Consider the following 23300-nt stretch of genomic DNA (forward strand, 5'->3'; position numbering starts at 1 on the left):
TGACAGGGTAGCAGCTATTTCCAGGAACCAAAACATGGGTCAGCAGCTGTGCAGGAAAAGTGATGGAATAAATGACTCATTTCAGAGGAGTTCTATAACATATTAGTTCTATAATGTATCCTCAGCACCCAATTACCCGCCTTGATCTAAAGATAAGGATTTACAGTTAAGGTCCCATTTATGATTTGACTGGTAGGGTCTGAATCATTTTTACTATTGTTTTGACTATTACTTGAAACCTATTGTAGTACTTGGGATATATGTTGTGTATTCTGTGAACATGTGCTATTTTTAGATTAGATAACTTCTGTCTCGAACCCCTGTTAATTTGTTTGTTTTGTTTATTTGATACTGGTTTCAGTAAATGGATATATCTGAAAAATTGCAAAGCCACTATTAAAATAAGTTATTATGATATATAGCATGGAATTGCACATTCCTCCTTTGAATCCGACAGAGCTTCACCATATCCTTAACATGTTGGGAAAAACATGCTCTTATTTTTCTTTATAAAATTTCTCCTGTTAGGCTGTGATGGTTGTCATCAGCAGTAACTCCTCTGAAGTCTTTGTCAAAAGAGTTGAAAAAATTGGAAAGGTGTGAATGATGCTGTTTGCTGAATATAAAGAAAAGTACATTGAAGTACAATTCACACTCTTACTTCTCCTTCTATGCTTTCAGATGTTTGACATTTGAAAATTTTGCTTCTAGAAGAGATGCCCTATAGAATTCTTACTTTAAGGAGCAAGTTGCTTTTATAATTTTTTTTATTATTCTACCATTCAAGTATTTCCATTTAAATTAAATTCAATACCATTTAAAAAAAAATCAAAAGTGCAGCCAGTATTCAATTCCTGGGCTAAATAATTTTTGAAAGCTTTGTGTTATTGAAGCTACAGGGTTTTCCTGTAGTTTTAACTCTTTCTTTCTGTGATTTTTCCCATTAGTCACGTAAGTGACTGCAATATAACAGACATTGAGGATAAAGAAGGACTGAATAGAACAATCCTTGGCCTCATGAAGTTGAGAATCTAGCAAGGGAGTCAAACAATTCAATCATTCAGAGACAATTTATTGAGTGCCTTTCCTAAGATGAGCACAACAAAACCCCAGCACAGAGGAATCATTTTAGTGGGAGAGATAGATAATAGGTAAGCCAACTTAAAAAAAAAATCATAGTGGTTTTTCTTTAATAGTGATGCATATTTGAACTAAATAAGCACATTTTAAAAAGAGCAGTGATTGAGAAGAGGCTTTTTAACTGAGTGGTCCGAAAGGGCCTCCCTGAAAAAGTCTGTTTTGAACAAATTTCTGAATAATATCAGCTAGGAAGCTGCATAAAAATCTCAGGGATGGGTGATTTTTCCAGTCAAAAAACTGTAAAGGCTCCAAAGTCACAATAGAGCTATAAGTTTCTCTAATAAAGTAACTTCTGACAAAGAATGAGAAGAAATAACGAACCCAGGTTTGAAAGAAAAGGGACAGACTTTCTATGGAATTCATATTTAATTAAAGCTCTAAAGGACAAAAATACAATAGAGCAAAATTCTGGTCACGCTGATATACCTAATGAAAGTTCGTAAACAAGGTGTGGGTAGCAAAGAGTGTGTGGGAATGTTGGTAAGAACAGTGGGGAAGAGTCATCCCTGAACATGTTCTTAAATGAAGCAATTCTTGTGTTGTTTTAAAGGGTAAATTGGAGTTTGCCTAAGTGATTAGAGAAGGATGCCTCAGCTTATGGAAGTTCAAAGCCATAAAGATGTGATAAACTACTGCCGACATTTTCATGTATATTTGTTGTTGCTGGTGATCTAAAAACTCCTACTTAAGATAACTAAAAATCCAGACAAAATAGCTTTTAAAATTAAAAATATCAGAATGATTATAAAAATTAAGTGTGGGATTCCTGGGCCAAAATACAAAATACAATGAGAGCCTAGAGATATATGCCCTGAAGCCATTTTAGCTATGAGAGCATTTGAAACTGCTAAAACACACTGAGGTGTGTTGTTAATAGACTCCTGATACTAGAGAAACAAAATTCAAAATCCAGCAGCAATCAAATTTGAAAACTTTGGTACAACCCAAATTTAAGTTGAGATCCCCAAAGCACAAGGAGAAGCAGAAATAAGACTATAGCCTACCTTGCCTTCTGTGTAAACTGAGAAAGTCAATCACTGAATTTGGAGTATGATTGTCTTGTAGAGTCTCAGATATAAGAGAAAATCCTGCCAAGGAGGACCATACCATTATTATAGCTCTTAATTATCCCTACTCAATAAGAGTTTCAAATATAATGTCTTGAACATAGCAAAATGGAACAAAGCACACAAAGAAAAACCATTAACAAGATTTGATAGACAAAAGGGGATTAAGTATGATGTTAAAATGATCAATAAAGATTGTAAAATGGCTTGATTACTCTGCTCAAATGAGAGGGGAAGCAAATTGAACAAAAAACTGAAACTAAAAATGATATTGAGAAAGGTTTTATAAATGAACCAAATGGATACTCTAGAACTTTAAAGATATGACAGCTAATTTAAGATACCACAGGGGTGCCTGTATGGCTCACTTAATTAAACCTCCAATTCTTTTTCCTTTTTTTTTTAACACCTTAATTTTATTTTATTTCTTTCATTTTGGCTCAGGTCATGATGACAGGGTTGTGAAATAGAGCCCAGAGTTGGGCTCTGTGCTGAGCCTGGAGCTTGCTTAAGATTCTTTTCCCTTCTTTTTTCTATCCCTCCCTGCGCTCTCACTTGCTCGCTCTCTCTTGCTTGGAAATAAATAGATAGATGATAGATAGATAGATAATAGACAAAGCAAAATAAAAGCAGATTATGAAAATAAATATAAAGATTTTGAAATGAAAACAAGTTCAAAATAAAATAGAGAAGACCTACACAGCCTAAAGTTCATTCAGAAAATCTACTATTAAAGAACTCAGTATGACACAATGTTAAGATATCAAAAGATTTGAGTATGTACTTTACAGAAAGGGTAATCCAAATGGCCACTCATATATAAAAACTGTTTATCTTTATTATGAATCTGGAATTAAATTAAATTAAATCAAAAATATATTAAAACCTAAAATGACATACTATTACACACTTACCATATTGGGCAACAGTAAAATTGTCTTGCAAGAATGTGAAAGAATGAAAGTGCCCATAATAAAAACATTTGAGGTAAGTTGGACAATATTTAGAAAACTTAAAAAACTTAAATAAAGATTTGGTCCATTCCTAGAAATACAACATGGAACTAAATGAATATTTTCACCAGGATATGCTGGAGGAGGGGCTAGGTTGTTATCATAAACAGATCTTCTATGGTGCTGATTATGTTCTATTTCTCAAAATCTTTAAGTTAAAAAAGTTTTCAAATTTATAACTAGATAGATAGATGATAGATAGACAGATATCCCAGAAGCTGCAATGCTAGGCTAAGGCCAGGCTTTAAAGGGCTTTTCTATACTCTACTAAATACTTGAAACCATTCATTATACCATAGCTCAGTGTTCAAATCTCCATTTGTTTCCTCAGTTTCTTAATATTTATCTTAAGGTGACCTGATCCAGACTTTTGATCACCTTTGTCTAAATATTTCTATTTTAACAAAGTCCTTTTTAACACTGAGAGACTAAAACTTAGAAAAATACTCTGATTGTTATCTCACTAGAGTGGAAAATATAGTTACCCATTAACTAATGATATCCATGTCTACATTAGATCCATGACATTTTTAATTCTTGGGAGCTTTTGGTTAAATGAATTTTTTAAGCTTCCGTTAAATGAAGCTTTAAGCCATCACCATATGAATAAAACTAAAGAACTCAATGAAAACAGGCCAAGTATTTACAGAGTAATAGAATGTGCAGTGGAAAGAGTACAGTTCTGAAATCATAAAGCCTAAATTAGTGTGATGCATCTTTACTAGCCATGTAATCATAAACCAGTTATCTAAATGTGTTAGCTTCAGTTTTTTCACCCATGAAATGGTGATGATAATACTTATTATGCAGAGTTGTTGTGTGGATGTAATGAAGCATGGAGCATGAGAGTCTCATATTCCATGCTAAAATGATAGCTATTTTTATACTTATAAAAATTCTAATAATAATTAAATTGTTCAAAATGGTAATATTCATTTATATTGAGGCATTGTATTGACTATTCATAGACACATTTACCAAAATAAATTTCATTTTACTTTACCCCCTCTGAGGATATATATTCCCTAATTCAATATGAATCTCATTATGAATAATAATTATCATAATAAATATGCTGATTTTTCTTCTATTTATTTTTAGGGAAGTATCCTTTACTGTTGAACATAAAGAAACTTAAGCAAGTCTGTCTTATTCAAAATTTGCATGCTGCTTTCTTATGAAACTATAGAGTTGTATGAAATAAATTCATGCAGTTAAGACATTTATGTTTGGAAAACTGGGTGGTCAGTTTAGTATTTCAAAAGAAGATTTTAAATTTAAACCTTAAAACTGAGCTCTTTCAGCCTTATTTATAGACCATCCTTCATGCTTCATAAGTACTCCTTCATTGTAAACTAAGTAATAGTTTTTGTCACAGTGTATATAATCAAAATGGATTTTATATTCTATTATTTCAGAGTTAGTTGCAGTTTCTACTTCCTTACTTCCTTTTTTGAAAAATAGATTAATTCTACAAAAAGTTTTTTCCAGCTTTATTGAAAAAAATCGACATATTATAATTTGTGAATTTAAGAAATGATTTCTTATAACATTGCAAACTTTTAACATTGTGTAAATTTTGTACAATTTGATAAATTGGTATACATCTTTATTGCAATATAATCTACATAAAAATGTTAATACATCTACTATCTCGTATAGTTGCCACTGTTTTTTATGCATGTATCGTAAGGAATTTTAAGATCTACTCTCTTAGCAACTTTTATGTATATAGTATTGTAGAGATAAACTTCAGAGGTCTTGTGGGTTTTGTTCCAGACTGCCTCAATAAAGTGATTATCTCAATAAACTAAGACAAATTATTTTTTTTTTTTGGTTTCCCAGTGCATATAAAAAATTATGTTTCCCAGTGCATATAAAAAATAAACACTATACTGTACTGTTCAAAAGCATTATGTTTTTAAAGAAAAACAACGTATATACCTTACGTAAACTAGTTCTGAGTTTTCAGTGGGTCATAATTACTGATCACAGATCACCATAACAAATACAATAATAATGAAAAAACTTGAAATATTGCAAGAATTACCAACATGTGACAGAGAGACACAAAATGAACAAATGTTGTTAGAAAAATGGTGGCAGCAGACCTCTTTTATACAAGATTGCTATGAACTTTCAACTTTTAAGAATGTGATATATGCAAAGTTTAATAAAGGGAAGCACAATAAAAAAAGTATGTATATTAACTATGATCATCATGCTGTACATTTGATCCCCAGAACTTTTTCATATTATAGTTGCAAGTTTGCACCCTTTGACAACCTTACTCCACCCCAGGTTCACCCCTTGTCAACTCAACTCTAAGTTTCCATTAGTTTGCCTTTTCCTCAGATTCTGTATGTAAGGGATATCATAATACATAAATTAAAAAAATATATAAAATCTTTGAAATATTTCACTTAGTATAACGCCTTCAAGATCCATCCATGCTGTTGTAAATGACAGTATTTCTTAATTTTTCATGGTTAAGTAGTATTCGATAGTATATATTTACCATACTTATTTTATTCATTCATCCATTAATGGATACTGAAGTTATTTCCATCTCTTGCTTAGAGTTAATAATTTTATAATAAACATAAGAGTTCAGATATGTCTTTGAACAGTGAATTCGTTTCCTTTAGATATATACCTAGAACTGGGATTACTGAATCATATGGTAATTTTACTTTTAATAATATGAATAATCTCCATACTGTTTTCCATACAAATTTATATCCCTATCACAGTGCATAAGTTCCCCATCTTCCCCAATATTTACCAAAATTTGTTAGTTTCAATTTTTTGGTACTATATATTCTAATAGGTAGTAATATCTTGCTGTGTTTTTCAGAGGTAAACAACAACAACAACAACATAATGACTTTGCCCTGAGTTTTTTACGATGAGCACTTTTTAATGTTCGTGTTGATCATTTACATAACTTTTTTGAAAAAAAAAGTCTATTGAGATCCTTTTGCTATTTTTAAAATTATATATATTTTTTCTCTTTGTATCTGTTGGTTATTAACCTCTTTTCAGATATAAGATTTGTAAGTATTTTCTTACATTCTGTGGATTGTGTTTTCATTTTCTCTCTCTTTTTTTTTGCAATGCAGAAACTTTAGTTTGATGTAGTACAATTTATTTAATTTTGCTTTTTTTGCTTGTGTTTTTGTCTGGTATCCAGAAAACTATTGGAAAGACCAATGTCAAGGAGAAGTTTTCCTATGTTTTCCTTTAGGAAATGTAGTTTCATGCATCACGTTTAAGTCTTTAATCTATTTCAAGTTAAGACTTCTGAGTGATATAAGGTTCCAGTTTCATACTGTTCATGTGACTATTCAGTTTAAATATCATTTATTGAACAGACTATCTTTACCCATTACATATGTTGGCCCCTGTCAAGTATTAGGTGACTGTATGAAAGGATTTATTTCTGGACTCTCAATTCTGTTCTACTTGTTTATTGGTCTGTTTTTATGCCAGTATACGTTATTGTTTTGAGCATGAGGGCTTTGTAGTATAGTTTCAAATCAAGAAGTGTAATTTCTCTTCTTCATTCTTTCTCAGAACTGCTTTGATTATTTGTTGTCTTTTATGGTCTCATATAAATTTTAGGATTCTATACTTAATTCTGTAAAAAAATAATATTGGATTTTTTAAAGATTTTTAATTTATTTATTTGACAGAGAGAGATGACAAGCAGGCAGAGAGGCAGGCAGAGAGAGAAGAGGAAGCAGGCTTCCTGCTGAGCAGAGAGCCTGATTTGGGGCTCGATCCCAGGACCCTGGGATCATGACCTGAGCCCAAGGCAGCGGCTTAACCCACTGAGCCACCCAGGTGCCCCTAACATTGGATTTTTGATAGGAATTGGATTTACAGATGGTTTTCGGTAGTATGGACATTTTAACAATGTTAATTCTTACCATTCATAAATATGAGCTATCTTTCGATTTGTGTCTCCTTCAATTTCTTTATCAATGTCATAGTTTATGGAGTACAGATCTTTCATCTTCTTAGTTAAATCTATTCCTAAGTATTTTATTATTTTTGATGCTATTGTGAATTAGATTGTTTTCTGCATTTTTTCAGATAGTTCATCATTAGAGTGTTAAAATGCTCCTGTCTTGTGCTTACTTTGGCAGCACATATACTAAAATTGGAATGATGCAGAGAAGATTAGCGTGAACACTGAACAAGGATGACATGAAAAACTGGTAAGGATTCCATATTAAAAAAATGAAACAAAACAAAATTCTTGTCCTTTATATATTGATCCTGTATTTGGCAGCTTTACTAAATTTGTTTATTCAAAATTTTTGTGAAGTTTTTAGGATTTTTTAACATGTAAGTTCATGTTATCCAAAAAAGAAAACTTTACTTCATCCTTTTTTTTTTTTTGGAGTCTCTTATTTCTTTGTGTTCCTTGTTTCTCAGGGTAGGACATCCAGTAGTATGTCAAATGAGAGTAGTGAAAGTGGACACACTTGTCTTTTTTCTGATCTTTAAGGGGAAAACTTTCAAACTTTTTTGATTGAATATGAGATTAGCTCTGGGCTTGCAATATGTGTTTTTTATTTAATGGATTTTTTAAATTATTTTTTAAAATTTTTTATAAACATATAATGTGTTTTTATCCCTAGGGGTACAGGTCTGTGAATCACCAGGTTTCCACATTTCACAGCACTAACTATCACTCACCATAGCACTTGCCCTCCCCAATGTCCATACCCCCACCATCCTCTCCCAACACACCTCCCCCCAGCAACCCTCAGTCTGTTTTGTGAGATTCAGTCTTTTATGGTTTGTCTCCCTCCCAATCCCATCTTCTTTTATTTTTCTTTTCGTACGCCCAAAACCGCCTATGTTGCATCTCTACTTCATCATATCAGGGAGATCATAGGATAGTTGTCTTTCTCAGATTGATTTATTTCGCCAAGCATAATACCCTCTAGTTCCATCCACGTCATCACACATAGCAGGTTTTCATTTCTTTGATTGATGAATAGTATTCCATTGTACATATATAGCACATCTTATTTATTGATTCATCTGTTGAAGGACATTTAGGTTCTTTCCATAGTTTAACTATTGTGGACATTGCTGCTATAAACATTTCGGTGCATGTGCCCCTTCAGAATGCCACGTTTATATCTGTAGGGTATATACCCAGTACTACAATCACTAGGTCATAGGATAGTTCTATTTTCAGCTTTTTGAGGCACTTCCACGCTGTTTTCCAGAGTGGTTGCACCAGCTTGCATTCCCACGTACAGTGTAGGAGGGTTGCCCTTTCTCCACATCCTCGCCAGCATCTGTCATTGACTGACACGTTCAATTTAGCCATTCTGAACGGTGTGAGGTGGTATCTCATTCTGGTTTTGATTTGTATTTCCCTGATGCCGAGTGATGTGGAGCATTTTTTAATGTGTCTGTTGGCCATTTGGATGTATTCTTTGCAGAAATGTCTGTTCATGTCCTCTGCCCATTTCTTCATTGGATTATTTGTTCTTAGGGTGTTGAGTTTGATAAGCTCTTTATAGATTTTGGATACTGGCCCTTTATCTGGTATGTCATTTGCAAATATCTTCTCCCAGATAACTTCTGACAGTCATCTTTTGGCTCTGTTAACTGTTTCCTTTGCAGGGCAAAAGCACAGGGAGCCTTGACACTTGTCTTGCCAAGGGCCTGTTGTCCTGCACAGCAGGCTATCCTGCTTCCCCAGCGTTTCCCGACCCCAAGGCCAACGGCTCCTTGTCTTCCTGGGGGGGCGGCGTGCTGCGCCTTCCCCACACTTGCTCCTGGGGAGCGCGGTGACACACGTGTGTGACCACGCTTCTCTCTCAGGCAGAGGGGATTCTAGGGCAAAGAGTATTTCACTCCATGCGGGTATCTTCCAACCAGCTGTGGAGACTAGCTCAGGCAAGCAGCAGCAACCCCAAACCCAACTCTGATTTCCCAACGAATGCTGTGCTTTCCTAGGGGAGATGTCCAGTCCAAGAGGCTACCGCTGTATGCGGGTTTCTTGCACCGCGAGACTGGGCTCAGGCAAGCAGCAGCAGCCCGCAGAACATTTCTCAGCGAATGCTGTGCTTTCACAGAGGCTTTGGCTTGGAGCGAACAGCACTTCGCCGCTGCTACCTCAGCAAGGCTTCAGTCGCATCAGGGAAGAAGAGCTGCAGGAGAGCTGGTGTCTCTTGGGCCTTGCTTTCCCGGGCTCCAAGTTCGCGCCCCATGGTTCACCTTGCTAAGCCAAACTAAGCAGAAACAGTCACAACCCTGCAGCAGCGTGCGTGGCCTAGCATGGCACTCTATGCCTATTACCATTTCCTAGTGTAGGTTAGGCTTTGCCTTTTGCTCAGGCACTCAGGCAGACTCGGGGTCTAGGCCAGTGCCTTCACCACAGGAGAGAGGAGGCGACAGGATCCCTGCACACGGCCCGTGCACTGGGATTGGGATCTGTGGGGGACTGTCTCCACTCCATCCCTGGCACACCCCCTGCCACCCACAACGTTGCCACATCTTGGTGGAAGACGGCATCTGACTGCCCGTTTCTCCATGGGGTTGTTTCTGCGAGTTCCGGGTATGGCACCTGGGGGCAAGCCCGTCTGCCTTTGGGAGAGGTGGCCAAGGAGATGCTGTCCCCTTGGGACCAGAGGCACAGGACAGGCCTGCCTTCTGCCCAGACTCCTTACTCAGAGTGGAGCACGCGCCCCTGCCTAGTCGTCCCCTCATGTCTTCTTAGAAGCTAGGCTTCCATTTCTCCCCACAGGGAGCGGGTGACACTTGTCTTGGCACTGGCCTGCTGTTCGTGCACAGCAGGCTATCTTACTTCCCGAGCGTATCCCGACCCTAAAGCCATAGGCTCCTTGTCTTCCCCGGGGGCGGCGTGCTGCACCTTCCCCACACTTGCTCCTTGGGGAGCGCGGTGACACACGTGTGCGACCATGCTTCCCTCTCAGAAGGGATGCTAGAGCAAGGAGTATTTCGCTCCATGCGGGTATCTTCCACCGTGGTGCTGAGACTAGCTCAGGCAAGCAGCAGCAGCATTCCCAAACCCAACTCTGATTTCCCAACGAATGCTGAGCTTTCCAGGGGAGATGCCCAGGCAAGAAGCTTTCACTGTATTCGGTTTTCTCCCACCGCGAGACTGGTCTCAGGCAAGCAGCAGCAGCCCGCAGAACATTTCTCAGCGAATGCCGGTCTTTTGCAGAGGCTTTGGCTTGGAGCGAACAGCACTTCGCTGCTGCTACCTCAGCAAGGTTCAGTCGCATCAGGTAAGAAGAGGTGCGGGAGAGCTGGTGCCTCTTGGGCCTTGCTTTACCGGGCTCAATGTTCGCGTCCTGGGTTCACCCTGCCAGACTGAACTAAGCAGACACAGCCACAACCGTGCAGTAGCGTGCGTAGCCTAGGATGGCACTCTATGCACACTACCATCTCCCGGTGTAGGCATCGCTTGGCCTTTTACTCTGGAGCTCAGGCGGCCTCGCGGACTAGGCCACTGCTTTCCCCACAGGAAAGGAGAGGTGACAGGATCCCTGCACATTGCCCCGTGCAGTGAATAGGGAGCTTTGCGGGACTGTCCATTCCTTCCCCTTAAACCCCGTGCCTCCTCCAAGCTTCCACATTCTGGAGGAAGACGGCATCTGATGGCCAGTTCTTTCTGGGAGTTGTTCCTCGAGTTCAGGGTAGGCGCCTGGTGGCAAGCCCATGTCTCCACCATGGACAGGTGGCCAAGGAGCTGCTGTCTCCTTGGGCCCAAAGGCTCAGGACAGGCATGCTTCCTGCCCAGACCTCTTCCTCAGAGTAGAGCCCTTTCCCCTGCCCTAATCTTCCCCTCGTTTCTCCTTAGCAGCCAGGCTTCCGTCGCTCTGCAGTGACAGATGTGTCCCTTTCCTTAAGGCTCTATCCACAGGCCTCACCGCGATTCTCTCTCAGGCAGAGGGAATGCCCATGCCAAGAGGATTTCGCTCCATGCGGGTTTATTACACCGCGCTGTGGAGACTAGCTCCGGCAAGGAGCAGGCAGCATCCCACAGACCCGACTCTGATTTCCCAAAGAATGCTGTGCTTTCCCAGAGGAGATGCCTGGGCAAAGAGGCTTACGCTCTATGCGGGTTTCCCCCATCGTGCTGCGAATACTAGGCTAAGGCAAGCAACAAAAGCAGCCCACAGAACCGACTCTGATTTCCCAGCGACTGCTATGCTTTAGCAGAGGTTTTCAGCTTGGCGCAAACCACACTTCACTGCTGCTTCCTCAGCAAGGCTTTGGTTGTTCGCTCTGTCGCGGTAGGGAAGAAGAGCCGCGGGAGAGCTGGTGCCTCTTGGGCCTAGGTTTTCTGGGATCCAGGTTCGCGCATGGCGTTCACCTTGCTAGGCCGAACTAAGCAGAAACAGTCACAACCCTGCAGCAGCGTGCGTGGCCAAGCATGGTACTCTATGCCTATTACCATCTCCTGGTGTAGGTAAGGCTTTGCCTTTTGCTCAGGCGCTCAGGCTGACTCGGGGTCTAGGCCAGTGCCTTCACCACAGGACAGAGGAGGCGACAGGATCCCTGCACGCGGCCTGTGCACTGGTATTGACAACTCTCTCCACTCCTTCCCCAGCACACCCCCTGTCACCCACAACGCAGCCACATCTTGGTGGAAGACGGCATCTGACTGCCCGTTTCTCCAAGGGGTTGTTTCTGCGAGTTCCGTGTATGGCACCTGGGGGCAAGCTCGTCTGCCCTTGGGACAGGTGGCCAAGGATATGCTGTCCCCTTGGGACCAGAGGCACAGGACAGGCCTGCCTTCTGCCAAGACTCCTTCCTCAGAGTGGAGCACGCACCCCTGCCCTAGTCCTCCCCTCAGTCTCCTTTGGCAGCCAGGCTTCCATCTCTCCGCACAGGGAGCGGGTGACACTTGTCTTGCCAGTTGCTTGCTGTTCAAGCACAGCAGGCTATCCTGCTTCATGAGCGTTTCCCGACCCTGAGGCCAAAGGCTCCTTCTCTTCCCCTTGGGCGGCGTGCTGCGCCTTCCCCACACTTGCTCCTGGGGAGCGCGGTGACACACGTGTGCGACCACGCTTCTCTCTCAGGCAGAAGGGATGCTAGGGCAAAGAGTATTTCGCTCCATGCGGTTATCTTCCACCGTGCTGCGGAGACTAGCTCAGGCAAGCAGCAACAGCATCCCCACACCCAACTCTGATTTCCCAACAAATGCTGTGCTTTCCCAGGGGAGATGCCCAGGCAAAGAGGCTTTCGCTGTATGCGGGTTTCTCCCACCGCGAGACTGGGCTCAGGGAAGCAGCAGCCTGCAGAACATTTCCCAGCGAATGCTGGGCTTTCGCAGAGGCTTTGGCTTGGAGCGAACAGCACTTCGCCGCTGCTTCCTCAGCGAGGCTTCTGTCACGTCAGGTTAGAAGAGCTGCATTATTGCTGGTGCCTCTTCCGAGTTGCTTCCCGGTCTCCATGTTTGAGTCCTCGTTTCACCCTGCCAGGCTGAACTAAGCAGACACAACCACAACCGTGCAGTAGCTTGCGTAGCCTAGGATGGCACTCTATGCATACTACCATCTCCCGGTGTAGGCATCGCATGGCCTTTTACTCTGGCGCTCAGGCGGACTCGTGGTCTAGGCTAGTGCCTTCAACACAGGAGAGAGGAGGTGACAGGATCCCTGCACACCGTCGCGTGCACTAAATTGGGAGCTTTGGGGACTGATCCCTCTACTTCCCCTTAAACCTCCTGCCTCCTCCAAGCTTCCACAGACTGGATGCCCAGGCAAAGAGGCTTTCGCTCTATGCGGGATTCTCCCATCGTGCTGCGAATACTAGGCCAAGGCTAGCAACAAAAGCAGCCCACAGAACCGACTCTGATTTCCCAGCGACTGCTATGCTTTCGCAGAGGTTTTCAGCTTGGCGCAAACCGCACTTCGCTGCTGCTTCTTCAACAAGGCTTTGATTGTTGGCTCTGTCGCGGCAGGGTAGAAGAGCCGCGGGAGAGCTGGTGCCTCTTGGGCTTTGCTTTCCTGGGCTCCATGTTGGCACCCTGGGTTCACCCTGCCAGGCCGAACTAAACAGACACAGCCACAACCCTGCAGCACTGTGCGTGGCCTAGGATGGCACTCAATGCATACTTGGCCTTTGGCCTCGGCCCTCAGGCGTTCTCGCGGACTAGGTCAGTGCCTCCTTACAGGGAGGAGATGCGACAGGATCCCTGAACACTGCCTTTTACTGGAATGGGGAGCCTGCCACCGACGACGCTGTCACATCTTGGAGGAAGATGGCTCTGACTGCGCATTTCTCGAGGGAGCTGTTTCTGCGAATTCTGGGTATGGCGCCAGGTAGCTAGCCCAAGTCTGTCCTACGGACATTTGTTCAAGGAGATGCTGTCCCCTTGGGACCAGAGGCACAGGACAGGCCTGCCTTCTGCCCAGACTCCTTCCTCATAATGGAGCACGCGCCCCTGCCCTAGTTGTCCCTTCATGTCTCCTTAGCAGCCAGGCTTCCTCTCTCTGCACAGGGAGCGGGTGACATTTGTCTTGCCACCAGCCTGCTGTTCCTGCCAGGGCAGGCTCTCCTGCTTCCCAACCTTTTCCCGACCACAAGGCCAACGGCTCCTTCTCTTCTCTGGGGGCAGCGTGCTGCGCCTTCCCCAGACTTGCTCCTGGGGAGCGCAGCGACAGACGTGTGCAACCACGCTTCTCTCTCAGATCTCAAATACACAGCATAACCCTACACCTAAAGGAGTTGCAGAAAGAACAACAAGGAACGCCTAAACTCAGCAGGAGAAGAGGAATAATAAAGATCAGAGCAGAAATCAATGAAATAGAAACAAATAAAGAAACAAAAACCTCAAAAAACCAACAACAACAACAAAAACAATAGAACAATAGAACAAATCAACGAAACTAGGAGCTGGTTCTTTGAAAGAATTAATAAGATTGATAAATCCCTTTCCAGACTTATCAAAAAGAAAAGAGAAAGAACCCAAATAAATAAAATCATGAATGAAAGAGGAGAGATCACAACTAACACCAAAGAAATACAAACAATTATAAGAACATACTATGAGCAACTCTACGCCAACAAATTCAACAATCTGGTAGAAATGGATACATTCCTAGAGACATATAAACTACCACAACTGAACCAGGAAGAAATAGAAAACCTGAGCAAACCCATAACCAGTACGGAGATTGAAAAAATCATCAAAAATCTCCAAACAAACAGAAGTCCCGGGCCAGATGGCTTCCCAGGGGAATTCTACCAAACATTTAAAGAAGAATTAATTCCTATTCTCATGATACTGTTCCAAAAAAAATAGAAATGGAAGGAAAACTTCCAAACTCTTTTTTACTGAGGCCAGCATCACCTTGATCCCAAAACCAGACAAGGATCCCATCAAAAAAGAGAACTACAGACCAATATCCTTGATGAACACAGATGCGAAAATTCTCACCAAAATACTAGCCAATAGGATTCAACAGTACATTAAAAGGATTATTCACCACGACCAAGTGGGATATATTCCAGGGATACAAGGTTGGTTCAACATCTGCAAATCAATCAATGTGATACAACACATCAATAAAAGAAAGAACAAGAACCATATGATACTCTCCATAGATGCTGAAAAAGCATTTGACAAAGTGCAGTATCCCTTCCTGATTAAAAATCTTCAAAGTGTAGGGATAGAGGGCACATATTATCAATATTATCAAAGCCATCTATGAAAAACCCACTGCAAATATCATTCTCAATGGAGAAAAACTGAATACTTTTCCGCTGAGGTCAGGAACACGGCAGGGATGTCTGTTATCACCACTGCTATTCAACATCGTACTAGAAGTCCTAGCCTCAGCAATCAGACAACAGAAAGAAATTAAAGGCATCCAAATTTTGCCAAATTGGCAAAAGAGAAGTCAAACTCTCCCTGTTTTCAGATGATATGATACTGTATGTGGAAAACTTAAAGGACTCCACTCCAAGTCTGCTATAACTTGTATAGGAATTCTGTAAAGTGTCAGGATATAAAATCAATGCACAGAAATTGGTTGCATTTTTTTAAACCAACAAGACTGAAGAAATAGAAATTAAGGAGTGAATCCCATTTACAATTGCACCCCAAACCCTAAGATACCTAGGAATGACACTAACCAAAGAGACAATCTATAATCAGAAAACTCTAAAATACTCATGAAAGAAATTGAAGAAGACACAAAGAAATGGAAAAATGTTCCATGCTCCTGTATTGGAAGAACAAATATTGTGAAAATGTCTATGCTACCTAAAGCAATCTACACATTTAATGCAATCCCTATCAAAATCCCATCCATTTTTTTCAAAGAAATGGGACAAATAATCCTAAAATATATATGCAACCAGAAAATACCTCGAATAGCCAGAAGAATATTGAAAAAGAAGGCCAAAGTTGTTGGCATCACAATTCCAGACCTCAAGTTCTATTACAAAGTTGTCATCATCAAGACAGTAGGGAACTGTCCCCAAAACAGACATAGATCAATGAAACAGAATAGAGATCCCAGAAATACACCCTCAAATCTATGGTCAACTAATCGTCAACAAAGCAGGAAGGAATGTCCAATGGAAAAAAGACAGCCTCTTCAAAAAATAGTGTTGGGAAAATTGAACAGCCACATGCAGAAAAATGAAATTGGACCATTTTCTTACACCATACATGAAAATAGAATGAAAATGGATGAAGAAGCATAATGTGAGATAGGAATCCATAAAAATCCTTGAGGAGAGAGCAGGTAGCAACCTTTGACCTCAGCAGCAGCAACTTCTTTTTAGGAACATCGCCAAAGGCAAGGGAAGCAGGGGCAAGAATGAAAAATATTGGGATTTCATCAGATCAAAAAGCTTTTGCCCAGCAAAGGAAACAGTTAACAGAGCCAAAAGATGACTGTCAGAAGTTATCTGGGAGAAGATATCTGCAAATGACATACCAGATAAAGGGCCAGTATCCAAAATCTATAAAGAGCTTATCAAACTCAACACCCTAAGAACAAATAATCCAATGAAGAAATGGGCAGAGGACATGAACAGACATTTCTGCAAAGAATACATCAAAATGGCCAACAGACACATGAAAAAATGCTCCACATCACTCGGCATCAGGGAAATACAAATCAAAACCAGAATGAGATACCACCTCACACCGTTCAGAATGGCTAAATTGAACGTGTCAGTCAATGACAGATGCTGGCGAGGATGTGGAGAAAGGGCAACCTTCCTACACGGTACGTGGGAATGCAAGCTGGTGCACCCACTCTGGAAAACAGCGTGGAGGTGCCTCAAAAAGCTGAAAATAGAACTACACTATGACCTAGTGATTGTAGTACTGGGTATATACCCTACAGATACAAACGTGGCATTCTGAAGGGGCACATGCACCGAAATGTTTATAGCAGCAATGTCCACAATAGTTAAACTATGGAAAGAACCTAAATGTCCTTCAACAGATGAATCAATAAATAAGATGTGGTATATATGTACAATGGAATACTATGCAGCCATCAAAAGAAATGAAATCCTACTATTTGTGATGACGTGGATGGAACTAGAGGGTATTATGCTTGGTGAAATAAATCAATCTGAGAAAGACAACTATCCTATGATCTCCCTGATATGATGAAGTAGAGATGCAACATAGGCGGTTTTGGGCGTACGAAAAGAAAAATAAAAGAAGATGGGATTGGGAGGGAGACAAACCATAAAAGACTGAATCTCACAAAACAGACTGAGGGTTGCTGGGGGGAGGTGTGTTGGGAGAGGATGGTGGGGGTATGGACATTGGGGAGGGCAAGTGCTATGGTGAGTGATAGTTAGTGCTGTGAAATGTGGAAACCTGGTGATTCACAGACCTGTACCCCTAGGGATAAAAACACATTATATGTTTATAAAAAATTTAAAAAAAATAATTTAAAAAATCCATTAAAGAAAAAACACATATTGCAAGCCCAGAGCTAATCTCATATTCAATCAAAAAAGTTTGAAAGTTTTCCCCTTAAAGATCAGAAAAAAGACAAGTGTGTCCATTTTCACTACTCTCATTTGACATAGTACTGGATGTCCTAGCCAGAGAAACAAGGAACACAAAGAAATAAGAGTCCCCCCCAAAAAAAAAAAAAAAAGGAAGAAGTAAAATTTTCTCTTTCTGGATAACTTGAACTTACATGTTAAAAAATCCTAAAAACTTCACAAAAAAATTTGAATAAACAAATTTAGTAAAGCTGCCAAATACAGGATCAATATATAAAGGACAAGAATTTTGTTTTGTTTCATTTTTTTTAATATGGAATGCTTCCCAGTTTTTCATGTCAACCTTGTTCAGTGATCACGCTAATCTTCTCTGCATCATTCCAATTTTAGTATATGTGCTGCCAAAGTAAGCACAAGACAGGAGCATTTTAACATTCTAATGATGACCTATCTGAAAAAATGAAGAAAACAATCTAATTCACAATAGCATCAAAAATAATAAAATACTTAGGAATAGATTTAACTAAGAAGATGAAAGATCTGTACTCCATAAACTATGACATTGATAAAGAAATTGAAGGAGACACAAATCGAAAGATAGCTCATATTTATGAATGGTAAGAATTAACATTGTTAAAATGTCCATACTACCGAAAACCATCTGTAAATCCAATTCCTATCAAAAATCCAATGTTAGGGGCGCCTGGGTGGCTCAGTGGGTTAAGCCGCTGCCTTGGGCTCAGGTCATGATCCCAGGGTCCTGGGATCGAGCCCCAAATCAGGCTCTCTGCTCAGCAGGAAGCCTGCTTCCTCTTCTCTCTCTGCCTGCCTCTCTGCCTGCTTGTCATCTCTCTCTGTCAAATAAATAAATTAAAAATATTAAAAAAATCCAATATTATTTTTTTACAGAAGTAAGTATAGAATCCTAAAATTTATATGAGACCATAAAAGACAACAAATAATCAAAGCAGTTCTGAGAAAGAATGAAGAAGAGAAATTACACTTCTTGATTTGAAACTATACTACAAAGCCCTCATGCTCAAAACAATAACGTATACTGGCATAAAAACAGACCAATAAACAAGTAGAACAGAATTGAGAGTCCAGAAATAAATCCTTTCATACAGTCACCTAATACTTGACAGGGGCCAACATATGTAATGGGTAAAGATAGTCTGTTCAATAAATGATATTTAAACTGAATAGTCACATGAACAGTATGAAACTGGAACCTTATATCACTCAGAAGTCTTAACTTGAAATAGATTAAAGACTTAAACGTGATGCATGAAACTACATTTCCTAAATGAAAACATAGGAAAAATTCTCCTTGACCTTGATCTTGCCAATAGTTTTTTGGATATCAGATCAAAAACACAAGCAAAAAAAGCAAAAAGAAATAAATGGTATTACATCAAACTAAAGTTTTGCATTGCCAAAAAAAAAAAAAAAGAGAGAAAATGAAAACACAATCCACAGAATGTAAGAAAATACTTACAAATCTTATATCTGAAAAGAGGTCAATAACCAACAGATACAAATAGAAAAAATATATATAATTTAAAAAAATAGCAAAAGGATCTCAATAGATTTTTTTTTTCAAAAAAGTTATATAAATGACCAACAGGAGCATTAAAAAGTGCTCATCGTAAAAAACTCAGGGCAAAGTCATTATGTTGTTGTTGTTGTTGTTTACCTCTAAAAAACACAGCAAGATATTACTACCTATTAGAATATATAGTACCAAAAAATTGAAACTAACAAATTTTGGTAAATATTGGGGAAGATGGGGAACTTATTCACTGTGATAGGGATATAAATTTGTATGGAAAACATTATGGAGATTATTCATATTATTAAAAGTAAAATTACCATATGATTCAGTAATCTCACTTCTAGGTATATATCTAAAGGAAACGAAGTCACTGTTCAAAGACATATCTGCACTCTTATGTTTATTATAAAATTATTAACTCTAAGCAAGAGATGGAAATAACTTCAGTATCCATTAATGGATGAATAAATAAAATAAGTATGGTAAATATATACTATGGAATACTACTTAACCATGAAAAATTAAGAAATACTGCCATTTACAACAGCATGGATGGATCTTGAAGGTGTTATACTACGTGAAATATTTCAAAGATTTTATATATTTTTTTTAATTTATGTATTATGATATCCCTTACATACAGAATCTGAGGAAAAGGCAAACTAATGGAAACTTAGAGTTGAGTTGACAAGGGGTGAACCTGGGGTGGAGTAAGGTGGTCAAAGGGTGCAAACTTGCAACTATAATATGAAAAAGTTCTGGGGATCTAATGTACAGCATGATGATCATAGTTAATAAAATATACATACATTTTTATTGTGCTTCCCTTTATTAAACTTTGCATATATCACATTCTTACAAGTTGAAAGTTTATAGCAATCTTGTATAAAAGAGGTCTGCTGCCACCATTTTTCTAACAACATTTGTTCATTTTGTGTCTCTCTGTCACATGTTGGTAATTCTTGCAATATTTCAAGTTATTTCATTATTATTGTATTTGTTATGGTGATCTGTGATCAGTAATTATGACCCACTGAAAACTCAGAACCAGTTTACTTAAGGTATATACATTGTTTTTCTTTAAAAACATAATGCTTTTGAACAGTACAGTATAGTGTTCATTTTTTATATGCACTGGGAAACCAAAAAAAAATAATAATTTGACTTAGTTTATTGAGATAATCAATTTATTGAGTCAGTCTGGAACAAAACGCACAAGACCTCTGAAGTTTATCTCTAATATACTATATACATAAAAGTTGCTAAGAGAGTAGATCTTAAAATTCCTTACGATACATGCATAAAAAACAGTGGCAACTATACGAGATAGTAGATGTATTAACATTTTTATGTAGATTATATTGTAATAAAGATGTATACCAATTTATCAAATTGTACAAAATTTACACAATGTTAAAAGTTTGCACTGTTATAAGAAATCATTTCTTAAATTTACAAATTATAATATGTCGATTTTTTTTCAATAAAGCTGGAAAAAACTTTTTGTTGAATTAATCTATTTTTCAAAAAGGAAGTAAGGAAGTAGAAACTGCAACTAACTCTGAAATAATCGAATATAAAATCCATTTTCGTTATATACACTCTGAGAAAAACTATTACTTAGTTTGCAATGAAGGAGTACTTATGAAGCATGAAGGATGGTCTATAAATAAGGCTGAAAGAGCTCAGTTTTAAGGTTTAAATTTAAAATCTTCTTTTGAAATACTAAACTGACCACCCAGTTTTCCAAACATAAATGTCTTAACTGCATGAATTTATTTCATACAACTCTATAATCTAGTTTCATAAGAAAGCAGCATGCAAATTTTGAATAAGACAGACTTGCTTAAGTTTCTTTATGTTCAACAGTAAAGGATACTTCCCTAAAAATAAATAGAAGAAAAATCAGCATATTTATTATGATAATTATTATTCATAATGAGATTCATATTGAATTAAGGAATATATATCCTCAGAGGGGGTAAAGTAAAATGAAATTTATTTTGGTAAATGTGTCTATGAATAGTCAATACAATGCCTCAATATAAATGAATATTACCATTTTGAACAATTTAATTACTATTATTAGAATTTTTATAAGTATAAAAATAGCTATCATTTTAGCATGGAATATGAGACTCTCATGCTCCATGCTTCGTCACATCCACACAACAACTCTGCATAATAAGTATTATCATCACCATATCATGGGTGAAAAAACTGAGGCTAACACATTTAGATAACTGGTTTATGATTACATGGCTAGTGAAGATGCATCACACTAATTTAGGCTTTATGATTTCAGAACTGTACTCTTTCCACTGCACATTCTATTACTCTGTAAATACTTGGCCTGTTTTCATTGAGTTCTTTAGTTTTCTTCATGTGGTGATGGCTTAAAGCTTCATTTAAAGGAAGCTTAAAAAATTCATTTAACCAAAAGCTCCCAAGAATTAAAAATGTCATGGATCTAATGTAGACATGGATATCATTAGTGAATGGGTAACTATATATTTTCCACTCTAGTGAGATAACAATCAGAGTATTTTTCTAAGTTTTAGTCTCTCAGTGTTAAAAATGACTTGTTAAAATAGTAATAATAGAAGTAATAGTCAAAACAATAGTAGGGATAATTAAGAGCTATAATAATGGTATGGTCCTCCTTGGCAGGATTTTCTCTTATATCTGAGACTCTACAAGACAATCATACTCCAAATTCAGTGATTGACTTTCTCAGTTTACACAGAAGGCAAGGTAGGCTATAGTCTTATTTCTGCTTCTCCTTGTGCTTTGGGGATCTCAACTTAAATTTGGGTTGTACCAAAGTTTTCAAATTTGATTGCTGCTGGATTTTGAATTTTGTTTCTCTAGTATCAGGAGTCTATTAACAACACACCTCAGTGTGTTTTAGCAGTTTCAAATGCTCTCATAGCTAAAATGGCTTCAGGGCATATATCTCTAGGCTCTCATTGTATTTCGTATTTTGGCCCAGGAATCCCACACTTAATTTTTATAATCATTCTGATATTTTTAATTTTAAAAGCTATTTTGTCTGGATTTTTAGTTATCTTAAGTAGGAGTTTTTAGATCACCAGCAACAACAAATATACATGAAAATGTCGGCAGTAGTTTATCACATCTTTATGGCTTTGAACTTCCATAAGCTGAGGCATCCTTCTCTAATCACTTAGGCAAACTCCAATTTACCCTTTAAAACAACACAAGAATTGCTTCATTTAAGAACATGTTCAGGGATGACTCTTCCCCACTGTTCTTACCAACATTCCCACACACTCTTTGCTACCCACACCTTGTTTATGAACTTTCATTAGGTATATCAGCGTGACCAGAATTTTGCCCTATTGTATTTTTGTCCTTTAGAGCTTTAATTAAATATGAATTCCATAGAAAGTCTGTCCCTTTTCTTTCAAACCTGGGTTAGTTATTTCTTCTCATTCTTTGTCAGAAGTTACTTTATTAGAGAAACTTATAGCTCTATTGTGACTTTGGAGCCTTTACAGTTTTTTGACTGGAAAAATCACCCATCCCTGAGATTTTTACGCAGCTTCCTAGCTGATATTATTCAGAAATCTGTTCAAAACAGACTTTTTCAGGGAGGCCCTTGCGGACCACTCAGTTAAAAAGCCTCTTCTCAATCACTGCTCTTTTTAAAATGTGCTTATTTAGTTCAAATATGCATCACTATTAAAGAAAAACCACTATGATTTTTTTTTTTTTAAGTTGGCTTACCTATTATCTATCTCTCCCACTAAAATGATTCCTCTGTGCTGGGGTTTTGTGTTGTGCTCATCTTAGGCCAGGCACTCAATAAATTGTCTCTGAATGATTGAATTGTTTGACTCCCTTGCTAGATTCTCAACTTCATGAGGCCAAGGATTGTTCTATTCAGTCCTTCTTTATCCTCAATGTCTGTTATATTGCAGTCACTTACGTGACTAATGGGAAAAATCACAGAAAGAAAGAGTTAAAACTACAGGAAAACCCTGTAGCTTCAATAACACAAAGCTTTCAAAAATTATTTAGCCCAGGAATTGAATACTGGCTGCACTTTTGATTTTTTTTAAATGGTATTGAATTTAATTTAAATGGAAATACTTGAATGGTAGAATAATAAAAAAATTATAAAAGCAACTGGCTCCTTAAAGTAAGAATTCTATAGGGCATCTCTTCTAGAAGCAAAATTTTCAAATGTCAAACATCTGAAAGCATAGAAGGAGAAGTAAGAGTGTGAATTGTACTTCAATGTACTTTTCTTTATATTCAGCAAACAGCATCATTCACACCTTTCCAATTTTTTCAACTCTTTTGACAAAGACTTCAGAGGAGTTACTGCTGATGACAACCATCACAGCCTAACAGGAGAAATTTTATAAAGAAAAATAAGAGCATGTTTTTCCCAACATGTTAAGGATATGGTGAAGCTCTGTCGGATTCAAAGGAGGAATGTGCAATTCCATGCTATATATCATAATAACTTATTTTAATAGTGGCTTTGCAATTTTTCAGATATAT

The 23300-nt window shown here is 38.4% G+C and overlaps 2 non-coding genes across 2 annotated transcripts; one reads left to right on the top strand and one right to left on the bottom strand.

Annotated features, from left to right (window-relative positions):
* The first annotated feature begins 7355 nt into the window (after positions 1-7355).
* On the top strand, positions 7356-7462 carry LOC131808690 (U6 spliceosomal RNA). Its single transcript, XR_009344898.1, has one exon. It is a non-coding gene; the product is annotated as a U6 spliceosomal RNA (small nuclear RNA).
* A 10057-nt stretch (positions 7463-17519) lies between these two features.
* On the bottom strand, positions 17520-17626 carry LOC131808676 (U6 spliceosomal RNA). The gene has a single exon (XR_009344885.1). It is a non-coding gene; the product is annotated as a U6 spliceosomal RNA (small nuclear RNA).
* Positions 17627-23300: the final 5674 nt, after the last annotated feature.

The sequence above is a fragment of the Mustela lutreola genome, chromosome 9, assembly GCF_030435805.1.
Source record: "Mustela lutreola isolate mMusLut2 chromosome 9, mMusLut2.pri, whole genome shotgun sequence".
Lineage (NCBI taxonomy): Eukaryota > Metazoa > Chordata > Mammalia > Carnivora > Mustelidae > Mustela > Mustela lutreola.